Raw genomic sequence first — 12,049 nt, 5'->3', positions numbered from 1 at the left:
TAGAAACCCTATTCACCATAGGTGGATCCCAATCTGAATTCTTCTATACCTTGGACAAAGGAATTCGATTATGCAAAAATTCAGACCAACAAAACTATCATGGAAAAATTGTGACGAAGATGCCACTTGCAACTATTAGACTATCATAAATTTTTTTTGATGAAGATGACATTAAAAACTATTGGACCATCATGTGTACAAGTCACAAAATGATTCCAACATATGAAATTAAGTGTACTACATAGGATAGTGATGACTAAATTTCCATGCCCTCCAAATTTAGTGGTTGTAACATTTATACCAATTTCATTTGTGGGATACACACTCTTTAGATACTCCAGGAAATTCCTGAGTGCAGATGTTTCAATTCCTTAGTGTCAAAACTTGAATATATTTCATGCTTATCATTTCTTCTAGCAATTCTTATGTAAAACATCATTAGAATAATTGTTCCCTTTGATAGCGTCAAAGAGTGTATATATATAATATTTTTTAAGTATTTTTGTGCTAAATGAACCTTTTGTGATCAAGTCTTGTAAATATCTTGGTTGGTACAACTACAGATTTCTTATTGGCTTTGTACTAGTACCCAAGATTAACATTGATGACATTAGTAGAATTCCAAGTTTTACTCTTGTATTCCTATTAATTGTACTTGATTGTTGAATATGTTAAAGAAGAAACAAATGCCAGTTGATATACATACTGTAACTGACCTAAATTGGTTGATGTATTTTTTAAATGTTGAGATGCATATACTAAGAATTTTTTTATTGCTGCAGGCCAAGCCACAGCTGACAGATAGGTCAAAGCTTCCAACTATTGTGGATCCTATGATTAAAGAGTTGTTGAACTTGAAATATCCTCAGCAAGTAAGTTACATGCAAAATATTTCTTTTGAAGGGAATTGACATTATTTTTAAAAATACATTCAGTTTATACAATTTTACTCATGTTTTGGTGGATAAAAACTTCTTGTTTTTCCACATTTCTTGCCCATTTTATTGCATATCTGAAATAAGACATAATCTTTCCATTTTCCAATAGCTAAATGTCTTTAACTATGATTGGAATTTGGCATAAAATGTATTTTTTAGGTTAGACTGTTAGCTAGTTCTAGTTGATCGCCATTTGAAAAGTAGAGGTGCTAATCCTTTCATTGAAGATAAAATTTATAGTGCACTACATATCATCACACTTACCCAAAAAAGTTGAGCCAAACATTTGATTATCTAGATTGAAAGTCATTTTCCACTTCATAATCTTAGCAAGAAGAACACCATAAGTGCTTGTGAACCAAGTATTTATGATGAAGCAAGAAGGAAAGAAAAATGAAAAAATGTGTTGAGTCGAGAGATAGACATTGGAAAGAAAGCCATTGATTATAAAAAGTATTAAGATCAAGTTTTAAAATAATGTTTTAATTGACAAGCACAAAGCAAGATTAGTAGCTAAAGAGAAAAAAAATTTCCTTGTACATCTGTGCACTATCTCCATGATTCCATGTTTGGTCCTTAGCCTCTTTGCAATAACCTCATGATTGATGATTGCCAAATAGTGCCAACATACTATGTGGAAAGGCCCTTTCTAGATCATATTTCAATGCAACAATTTATCAAATGATGGTTCTTTGAGGGGACAATGATCATCTTCAACCGTGTGACTTTGGCTCATTGCTTCAAATTTCTTAGAGGATATAGAAACTTACTAACTGTAAACAACAGGTATGTTCTTAGAAAAAAAACCCATACTCATTGTAAATAGCAGGTATGGACTTAATGCATATTTCATGAGTTGTGGTTCATAAAAACCCATACTCATCATCTTGAATTTTTTGTTTAATACCCAATGCATTAAGGTGACACTTAAAATTTGAATTCATAACAACCATTTCTCATCAACTTAAATTGTTTTTTTAGTACCCATTGCATTGACGTGACACTTACAAGGTTGAAGTATTGCAACTTCCTAGAAGGTCTGCCTACTCAATTCCATGATGATCCAACTTTCCTTGGTCCTTGGGAGAATGATGCAAGGGAATAAAGGTCAAGGTTGAAGGCATGAGAAGACATTAAGGTCTCAAGATGACCAACATGACCATGTTAGAATAATTGATGTAATAAGACCCTATGAAGGTCCTTTTTGATATGTTTGTAATCATTTTAGTTACATTTGAAAACATTAATTAACAAAAACCATATGTGTAGATATAAACATTAATCACAACATGTCCAATTTATTTGTAGGTATATTTTCCTATGAAGAAACACCACGCTTGACAATATGAATCTAGAAGAAAATAATGAGACAATGGCTGCATTGTAGGGTCAATTTCAAAGAAAACCTGATAAATGTTATTGTCCTTGCAAATAGTGTAAGGGTTTAAAGAATCAAAGAATTCTAATCACAACAGCCTAGAGTCATTGTAGGAAATATGGTCATGTTGAAGGGGGCCACAATTTTTGTCCATTTCTGAATGTGGATTTTTTCATCTCCCCTTTTTAAATAATTAAAAATAAAAAACTTTGCTAAGGCAGGTAGGCTCCAAAAAGGTGAAGTTTCGGCAAAAGGGGCTAATCTTTGGAAACCAATGGACTAATAAATAAAAATTATTATTAAATTATATTTTTTTAACCCCTCTTGGATGTGAGTTAGGGTTATGCCCTCTTTTAAGGGGTTTGGAGGCATTTTGGGCTCATTCCAGAACTTGATTTTTGCTCATTTCTTTGTTATTCTTCAGAGGCTGCCAAACCTGTGGAGAAGGAGACCCAAGAATGAGAGTTTTGTAGGTTTCAAAAAAGGCTAAGGACAGGATTTTGAATCCATTCCATGTGCATGCTCATGCAGAGTTTTCCTTTGTGCTAAACAATGCAGATTTGTGGTTTTTTGGGTGTGTTTTTTGTAAGAGTTTGGTGTTTTCGGTTGAATATTTCATATCAGTTTGGGTTGCTGCTGTATTTCATAATTTTAGATGTTAAAATAGATCTGAATATATTTATTTTTTCATTATTATACTTTTGTGATAGATTATTAGTGTTTTTGTGTTGTTTTCAGACTATTCTATGTTGTTTTCAGGAGCCTGATGAGCATTGGTTTATCCTCCGTTTGGTAGCTATTGTGTAAATTTTATAGAAATATTGAAATGTCATTTTGTAGGATGTTATGCTACTAAAATTTCTATAAGAATTTACACTTTCATATTTATTAATAATATGTGAAGCTGTGAAGTTTTTGGCACTATTTCGGGCATACCCGATTTGGGGGTTTATTGAGAAATTGGTGGATCTTTGAAATATTGGTTGTTTGATTTTAAAGATCTGATTAGAGGCTTGAAATATCATATAAAATCAGAAAATGGACATTTTAGTGGTATTAGAGCTATGATCTTGCTAGCCTGAGGGTTTGTAGAAGTTTGCATGTCAATTTTGACAACTACCCAGATCTTGCATGTCATAATTTATGGTTGCATGGTGCTTCTAATCAGTTGCATGTCAAAATTTATGGTTGCATGCTACTTCTAATCATTTTCATGTTATTTCTTGGTGAATTTGGTGGTTACATGTTGCTTCTAATCAACTGCATGTCAAAATTTATGATCGCATGCAACTAAGTGAAAGAGAAAAAAGATATTTGCAACGAGAAAAGAATAAAGAAATTTTGATCAAACCTCCAGTTGAAAGTAAAAGTACAAAATCCAAGGAAGGGAAAAGTATGGTTGATCTAGATGAGATGGTAAAGAAATTCTTCCAAGACATCCAAAATACTCAGAAGCAAACAGTGGATAGTTTGGCAGAAACTAGAGAGGCTTTGTGAATATTGACAGAAAAACTACAAGGAGTTGCATCTATTAATGAGAAAGGGAGCACTTTAGAGGAGCCAAAAAATCTGAAATCCACACCATCTAAATCAACCAAAACTATTTTCTTTCCTACAGATGAGCCACCAGTACCAAATCCAGCCATTAATCCCGTGGAAGAGGTTACAGGTAACTTGATTGCATTAAGAGCTACTTACAATGGCTTAGATGATGACTTTTGTAGTTCGGTTCCTTTTAGAGAATATGTGGATATGATGAACACTTTGATGACCAAGAAAGAGAATAGGAGGGAGCATGATATAAGTGGAAGAGAGCTCAAAAATAAAATAAGCAAGGTTATAACACCTACTTTTGATGGAATAAATAAAATTTCAGCTAGAGCATGGCTACAAAAATTACAGACTTTCTTCACACTTAACCCCATGAAGGAGAGTGATGCTGTTCAATTTGCAAGTCTACACTTGGAAGATGTAGCCTATGATTGGTGGTATCATGGAATGACTACTCAAGGTCATGATCAGGTAACTACATTTGATTATTTCAGTCAAAGAGTGATAGATAGATTTCACCTCAAGGATGATGAAGAGTACTTTAAAGAATTGTCAAAGTTGAAGCAAACCAAATCAGTTAATGAGTATATAGAAGAGTTTCAAGAAGTGGCTGATATGGTACCTAATATGAGTGAAAAGAGGATTGTTTATCTTTTTCTTGATGGTTTAGAAGATTCTGTTAAGGGTTTGGTTAAGGCTTTCTCACCCTCAACCTTACAGGAAGCTATCAAAAGAAGCTTGCAACTTGAAACTTGCGTGCCTATGAAATCAGTCACTAATCAAAAACCCCCAAATCTTTGGCAACATAAGGGAAATTTTTAGAAAAAGACTTTCCCAACACTACCACCAAAAGATGTGATAAATGTGGCAAAAAAGAAGGTAGATGAAGAGACTAGGAGTGAATTAGGAAGGAAAAAGCTTGTATTTACTTGTAGAGAACCATGGGTTTCAGGACACAGATGTTTGGGGAAAGGTCAAGTGCACTATATTGAAGTTTCTTCAGAATCTGATTCAAATGAGCATGAGGAATTTCATGACACTAAGGAGGAGGTAGAAGAAGAGAAAGAAAAAGAAATCAGAAAGGATGGCACTTTAGCAACATTATTAGGAGTCCCAAGATACCATCCTTTTCAAATTTGAGGGGTACTAGTAGGGCAAAGGTTGATAGTTCTTCTCGATAGTGGGGCAACTCACAATTTTATTGATGAGGGATTTGTCATGAAAAGAGGGCTTAAAGTAGAAGATTTTGAGGGATTCAATGCTACTGTAGCTGATGGATTCACTATGCCTTGCACACAGGTGGTGAAACAACTCAAGATGACCTTAGGAGATTATGAATTATGTGATGAATTCTATGTGGTTGGTATTGGGGAGACAGATCTTGTATTGGGTGTTCAATGGTTGCACTCTATTGGAGGCTATTACACGAACCATCAAACTATGGAGTTTAAATTTCATTCTAATGTGAAAGAAGTCATATTTAGAGGCTTATCGAATGGAGCACCTAAGGCAGTCTCTACAAAGAGGATGGAGAGGACTTTTTGAAGAGGACAAGTAGCATGGGCAGCAGGAGTCATAATCCATCCAACAAGCTCTCCAAAGAATCAAGGTAATTTTCATTTTGAAATTCAAAATATTCTTGATAAGCATAGTATAGTTTTCAATGACTTGCCTCTAGGATTACCACTAGATAGAGGTTTTGAGCATGTTATAGAGTTAGAACAGGGTGCCAAACCAGTTATAACAACCCCATATCGCCATCCAAGAGGTTATAAGGAAGAAATTGAAAAAACTATTAAAAAAATCCTGGACATGGGATTCATAAGGCCTAGCTCAAGTCCATTTGCATCATCTATGGGTACTTCTCAAGAAAAAGGATGGTACAATGAGAATGTGTATAGACTATAGGGCTCTAAACAAGAAAACCATAAAAAAATAGGTATCCCATACCATGCATAGATGAACTCATTGATGAGTTACATGGTGTTGTATACTTCTCAAAAATTGACTTAAGATCAAGGTACTGTCAAATCTGAATAAAGAGTGAAGATGTGGAAAAGACTGCTTTCAGATGTCACCATGGGCACTTTAAATTTCTTGTTATGCCATTTGGCCTCACTAATGCACCTGCAACATTCCAATCTTGTATGAATAAGGTATTCAGTCAACATCTTCAAAAAAAATTTTTGGTATTTTTTGATGATATCTTGATTTACAGTAAAACATGGGAAGAGCATCTAAAGCACATAGACACTATTTTGAGAATCTTGGAGCAGCAATCCTTCTTTTCTAAGCTATCTAAATGTGAGTTTGGTTTGACAAAGATCCTATATTTGGGACATATTATAAGTTCTAAAGGAGTGCAGGTTGATCAACAAAAAATCCAGGCAATTTTGGATTGGCCTCCACCCACTAATCTTATATAGGTGAGAGGTTTCATCAGGTTGTGTAGCTACTATAGTAGATTTTCCAAGGGATTTTCTCAGCTTGCTTCCCCTTGACTGATTTGACAAAGAAAGGAGCTTTTGTTTGGATAGAAGAGGCACAAAAAACATTTGATAAGCTTAAGGAGGTAATGAGTTCATGCCCTGTGCTTGCAATTCCAGATTTCTCTTTACCTTTTTTTGTTGAATGTGATGCTTGTGGAGAAGGTATAGGGGCTGTCCTAACTCAAAGGGGACATCCAATAGCATTTGAGAGTAGAAAATTAAATCAATCAGAGAAAGGTTACTCCATTTATGATAAGGAAATGTTGGCAATCATGCATGCACTTCATAAGTTTAGACAATATTTGATATGTGGGAGATTCATTGTAAAGATAGACCATAACAGCCTCAGGTTCTTCTTGAACCAAAGGGATTTGAATGATCATCAACAAAAATGGGTAAGCAAATTGCAAGCTTATGATTTTGATATTGAATACATGAAAGGAAAGAATAATGTGGTTGCTAATGCTCTCTCAAGAAAGCCCACTTTGTGTCCCTTAACGTCTATCTCTGCTGATTGGAAACTCTCCATAATTTCAGAGTATGCTAAAGATTCCTTTGCCACCAAGATTTTGGTTAAGTTAGTGGACGATAATAGGTACAGGGTTGTTGATGAATTGATTTATTACAAGAACAGGATCTTTTTAGTGCCAGGATCAAAAACTAAGGAGAGGATATTGAGTGTCTTTCATGACACACCTTTGGCTGGTCATCAGGGATACTTCAAGACATACAGGAAAATTTGAGAATGATTTTCATGGAAGGGTATGAAGGAGGATGTCCTTAAACACATTAAGAAATGTATGGTAAGCCAACAAAGCAAGAGTGAGCAAAATTTTCTTGCAGGGTTGTTGCAGCCACTTCCTATTCTTGAACAAAAATGGGAAAGTATTTCCATGGATTTCATCACTGGGTTGCCCAAGGTTCAAGGTAAGGATTGCATATATGTGGTGGTAGATAGACTAACTAAGTATGCACATTTCTTTCCTATCACATCTGATTTCAAGGCATCACAAGTGGCCGAATTGTTCTTCAAGGAAATTTTTAGATTACATGGCTTGCCTAGAAATATTGTTAGTGACCGGGATAGTAGATTCCTCAGCTCTTTTTGGAAGGAGCTCTTTCATTTGGCAGGAACTAAACTCACTCCCAGTACTAGCTATCACCCTCAAATAGATGGACAAACAGAGATAGTTAATAAATGGATAGAGGGATATTTGAGGAACTATGTTTCAAATCAACAACACGCTTGGTTGAAATGTTTACACCTAGGGGAGTATTGTTACAATACATCTCATCACATGTCTATTGGTATGCTTCCTTTTCATGCTCTTTATGGTTATGACGCCCTTTCCTTTGTTGATCTAATACTTTTTGAAAGCAGAGTACTTACAACAAGTGATTATAGAATGGTAGGGTACCCCCTAGGGCCCCAGAGATAGGGTCTTCTCCATGCCCTATGCATGCAGAGTCATATTACGTAATAGACTAATTCATGTGGGGCAGGAAAATGAATCAATCTAGCTAGGTAGGCAGGTAGCGGCATGAGTAAAGACAGGACATAACAAGGTCCCTCAAGGATAATCTACAACATGCACAGAACCAACAAAAGTTATATGCTGATAGGAAAAGGATTTAAAGATCTTTTGAGGTGGGAGATTTGGTATTTTTTAGGTTGCAGCCATATAAGAAAATCACCTTGAAGAGGAGTGGGACAGAGAAACTCAAGCCAAGGTTCTATGGGCCTTATAAGATCATCAAGAAGGTAGGAGAGGTAGCTTATGAATTGGAGCTCCCACCAAACAGAAAAATACATAATATTTTCCATGTATCTTTCCTAAAGAAGGTTCTAGGCCAGAAAAAACATAGTATCTATAGAATTACCACCTCTTGATGATGAAGGGAAATTAGTTTTGATACTAGAAGAGATTTTGGATACAAGAGAAAAAAGATTGAGAAACAGGAGCGTCATAGAGCATTTGGTCAAATGGAAAGGATTACCACTAGAGGATGCAACTTGGGAAAGAGCACATATTCTTGAGAATTTCAATCTTCATTGCTTGAGGAAGAGCAATATTTGGAAGGGAAGGACTTTTCATGTCCCCTTTTCAAATAATTAAAAATAATAAACTTTGCTAAGGCAGGCAGGCTCCAAAAAGGTGAAGTTTCAGCAAAAGGGGCTAATCTTTGGAAACCAATGGACTAATAAATAAAAATTATTATTAAATTATATTTTATTAACCCCTCTTGGACGTGAGTTAGGGTTATGTCCTCTTTTAAGGGGTTTGGAGGCATTTTGGGCTCATTCCAAAACTTGATTTTTGCTCATTTCTTTGTTATTCTTCAGAGGTTGCCAAACCTATGGAGAAGTAGACCCAAGAATTAAAGTTTTGTAGGTTTCTAGGAAGGTTAAGGATGGGAGTTTGAAGCCATTCCATGTGCATGCTCATGTAGAGTTTTCCTTTGTGCTAAACAGTGTAGATTTGTAGTTTTTCAGGTGTGTTTTTTGTAAGAGTTTGGTGTTTCCGGTTGAGTGTTTCATATCAGTTTGGGTTGTTGCTATATTTCAGACTTTTAGATGTTGAAATAGAGCTGAATATATTTATTTGGTCATGATTATACTTTTTTGATATATTATTAGTGTTTTTGTGGTGTTTCCAAGCTATTCTATGTTGTTTTCAAGAGCCCGATGAGCATTGTATTATCCTCTGTTTGGGAGCTGTTGTGTAAATGTTATACAAATATGGAAATGTCATTTTTTAGGCTATTATTCTGGTGAAATTTCTATAAGAATTTCCACTTTCAGATTTATTAATAATATGTGAAGCTGTGAAGTTTTTGGCACTATTTCGGGCATACCCGATTTGGGGGTTTATTGAGAAATTGGTGGATCTTTGAAATATTGGTTGTTTGATCTTAAAGATCTGATTAGAGGCTTGAAATATCATAGAAAATTAGAAAAGGGACATTTCAAATTTCCTACTAGAGGAACATGGAGGTGTGAATATCCAAGTTGAGGATAACGCTCCCATGGAAGAAGATGGTATTGGGGCAAGTGATGAAGAGGCTCACAATGATGGTACTAGTGAATCTAATAATAATGATGAAGATGGTCTTGATATACCTTTACTTAAGAAGGCACACAAGCCCTTATACCTAGGCTCCCAAACAACTCTACTGTCCGCTATAGTGTTGTTGGTGAACTTAAAGGTTATGAATAGCATATCCAATGTAGCAATGTCACGTATGCTAAGGTATCTCATTTTTGTCATCTTCAAGGTTAGCATACAATTATTATTAATTATATTAACAATGCATATTTTTTGTTGTAGGTTGATTAGTGAGTTTTTGTTACCACCATCAAACATTTTTCCTTGTTCGTACCGAGAATTATCTAACATTATGGATCAGATTGGAATGAAGTATCAAACAATACATGAATGTCCCAATGATCACATTCTATATCATAAACAACATGAATTTTCAATAGAATGTCCTGATTTTCATGTTAGTAAATATTGGTCAAATCAAATAACAAAAAAAGTGCCTCACAAGGTTCTTTGGTACATTCCCATTGTTCCACGTTTGGAACAGTTATCCAAGTGCTCTAGCTTGGCACAATTTATGGATTACCATCCACACAATAGAAGTTAGGATGACATTATGTGAATGCCTATCGATAGTTCTGCATTTAAAGAGATAGAAGAAACATGGTCACACTTTAAAGAAGAACCTCATAATCTGAAACTTTCATTGGCGGTGGATGGTGTCAATCCATATGGAGATATGAGATCTATTTACTCAGTATGACCTATTTTTGTTATTAACAATAACATTACTCCTTGGATGTCCACAAAGAGGGAGCACATAATGTTTTCAATGATTGTGCTAGGTATTTTTTTTTAAGTTTTCTAAATTAATTTATAAATAGTGCATGAAAATGGTTATAATAATTATGTAATGTTTATGTTCATTCAATTGCTAGGTAAATACCAAGTTAAAGATATGAACGTGTATATTGAGCCCCTAATTGATGAGTTGTTGAAGATATGGAATGGCATGACTATGTATGACATCTCTAGATTGATAGGACATCGACAATTTCAATTCAATGCAATGCTTGTATGGACAATACATGATGCCTCTGGGCTAACTCATTTTTGCGGTATGTTATATTGTTAAGATCACATATTTTTGGTTTGTTATAGTTCTTACACATTACTATAAAATACTTAAGTTGCGCATGATAATTGTACATGATCTAATTATGCATGATCTTTTAGGTCTTCAGACAAAGGGAAAATTTGCATGTCCAGTTTGTGGTTCGAAGATGAAATGTCATCATTCGAGAAGTTTAGGAAATCAGGTGTTTGATGAGTTTAGACACTTTCTCCACAATAATCATAGGTGTCAAATTTCTGAAAAACATCTTTTCAATGGGAAAGAAGAGACATCATCAAGGCCACGAAGAATGACACCTCATTTATGGAAGTTGGAATATGATTGACTAAATTGTTGAGGTAATGTCCAATTTGTCATCCAAAGTTTACAATTTGTATTTCGATATTGTCTTATATTTACTAATGCTATAATTGATGCTCGTAAAGGTCATCAAGGCATCAATGACCAACTTCCTAGAGGAATGAAAAGTTATCTTACTCAATTTAGTAGGTTACCATACTACAAGGATCTCTCAATCATGCATTTGTTTGATGCTATGCATATTGGAAAGAATGTAACAGAGATACTATGGAAAATGTTGGATGGAAGATGTGATAGAGAACAAATTGCTAAAATTAGCACTGACATTCATGAATCTAATCATGCACTAAAAGTTTTCATTGAATCAAATAGGAATGGAGATTTCATAAATACAAGTGCCCTTCCTTAGTTATTAATGGAGCAGCAAAGTGATGCATTAAAAGAAGTCATAAAAAAAACAAAATTTCCAACAGGATTTTCTGCAAATATAAGCACTCTTCTATCAAAGAAAGGTAATTTTGGGCCAGGGTTGAAGACACACGATTGGCATACCTTCCTCAAGGTAAGTCATGTTTTCTATTTACAGTATATTTGTAAGATTGAATGTAGTACCAGTTGCATTATTTAATAATATATTAAAATGATCATTTTTTAATGATTGTAGTGCATCCTACCTCTATCCCTTCCACAATAATTTGACAATAGTATTAAACAAGTTATATATGATCTTGAAAAATACATGAGGTTAGAAGAGTGTTTTTTCTTAGATTTGTAGCTTTTTATCTAAAATCTATTGTATAATTTTATTTGAAATCTCCTCTATGTGTTTTTGCATGTTGAATCTCATTTAGGTGGTTATCATCTAAAGAAATTGATAAAAAAGATATAAAATATTGGAAGAGAAAAATTCCACAGCTTATGTGTGAAATGCAAAAGTGTTTACCTCCAACATTTTTCAATGCTCAAGAACACCACCTCATACATCAAGTTGAAGAGATTGAATTGTGTGGACCTGTACAACCTAGATCAATGTGGATCTTTGAGAGGCATTTGAAATTTATGAAGGGCTTAGTTTGACAAAGAGCATGGCCTGAGGGTTCTATGATAGAGGGATATATGATATACCAGACCATGGTGTATATCAGTGAATATCTTCCAAAGTTTGCAGCAGGTATCCATCTAGATCGCATTTAGGATCCCAACTATAATGACAA

Source organism: Cupressus sempervirens, chromosome 7 (assembly GCF_028749045.1).
Source record: "Cupressus sempervirens isolate cs-2001-9-10 chromosome 7, ASM2874904v1, whole genome shotgun sequence".
In the NCBI taxonomy this organism is placed as follows: Eukaryota; Viridiplantae; Streptophyta; class Pinopsida; order Cupressales; family Cupressaceae; genus Cupressus; species Cupressus sempervirens.
This window is presented reverse-complemented; position numbering follows the sequence as displayed.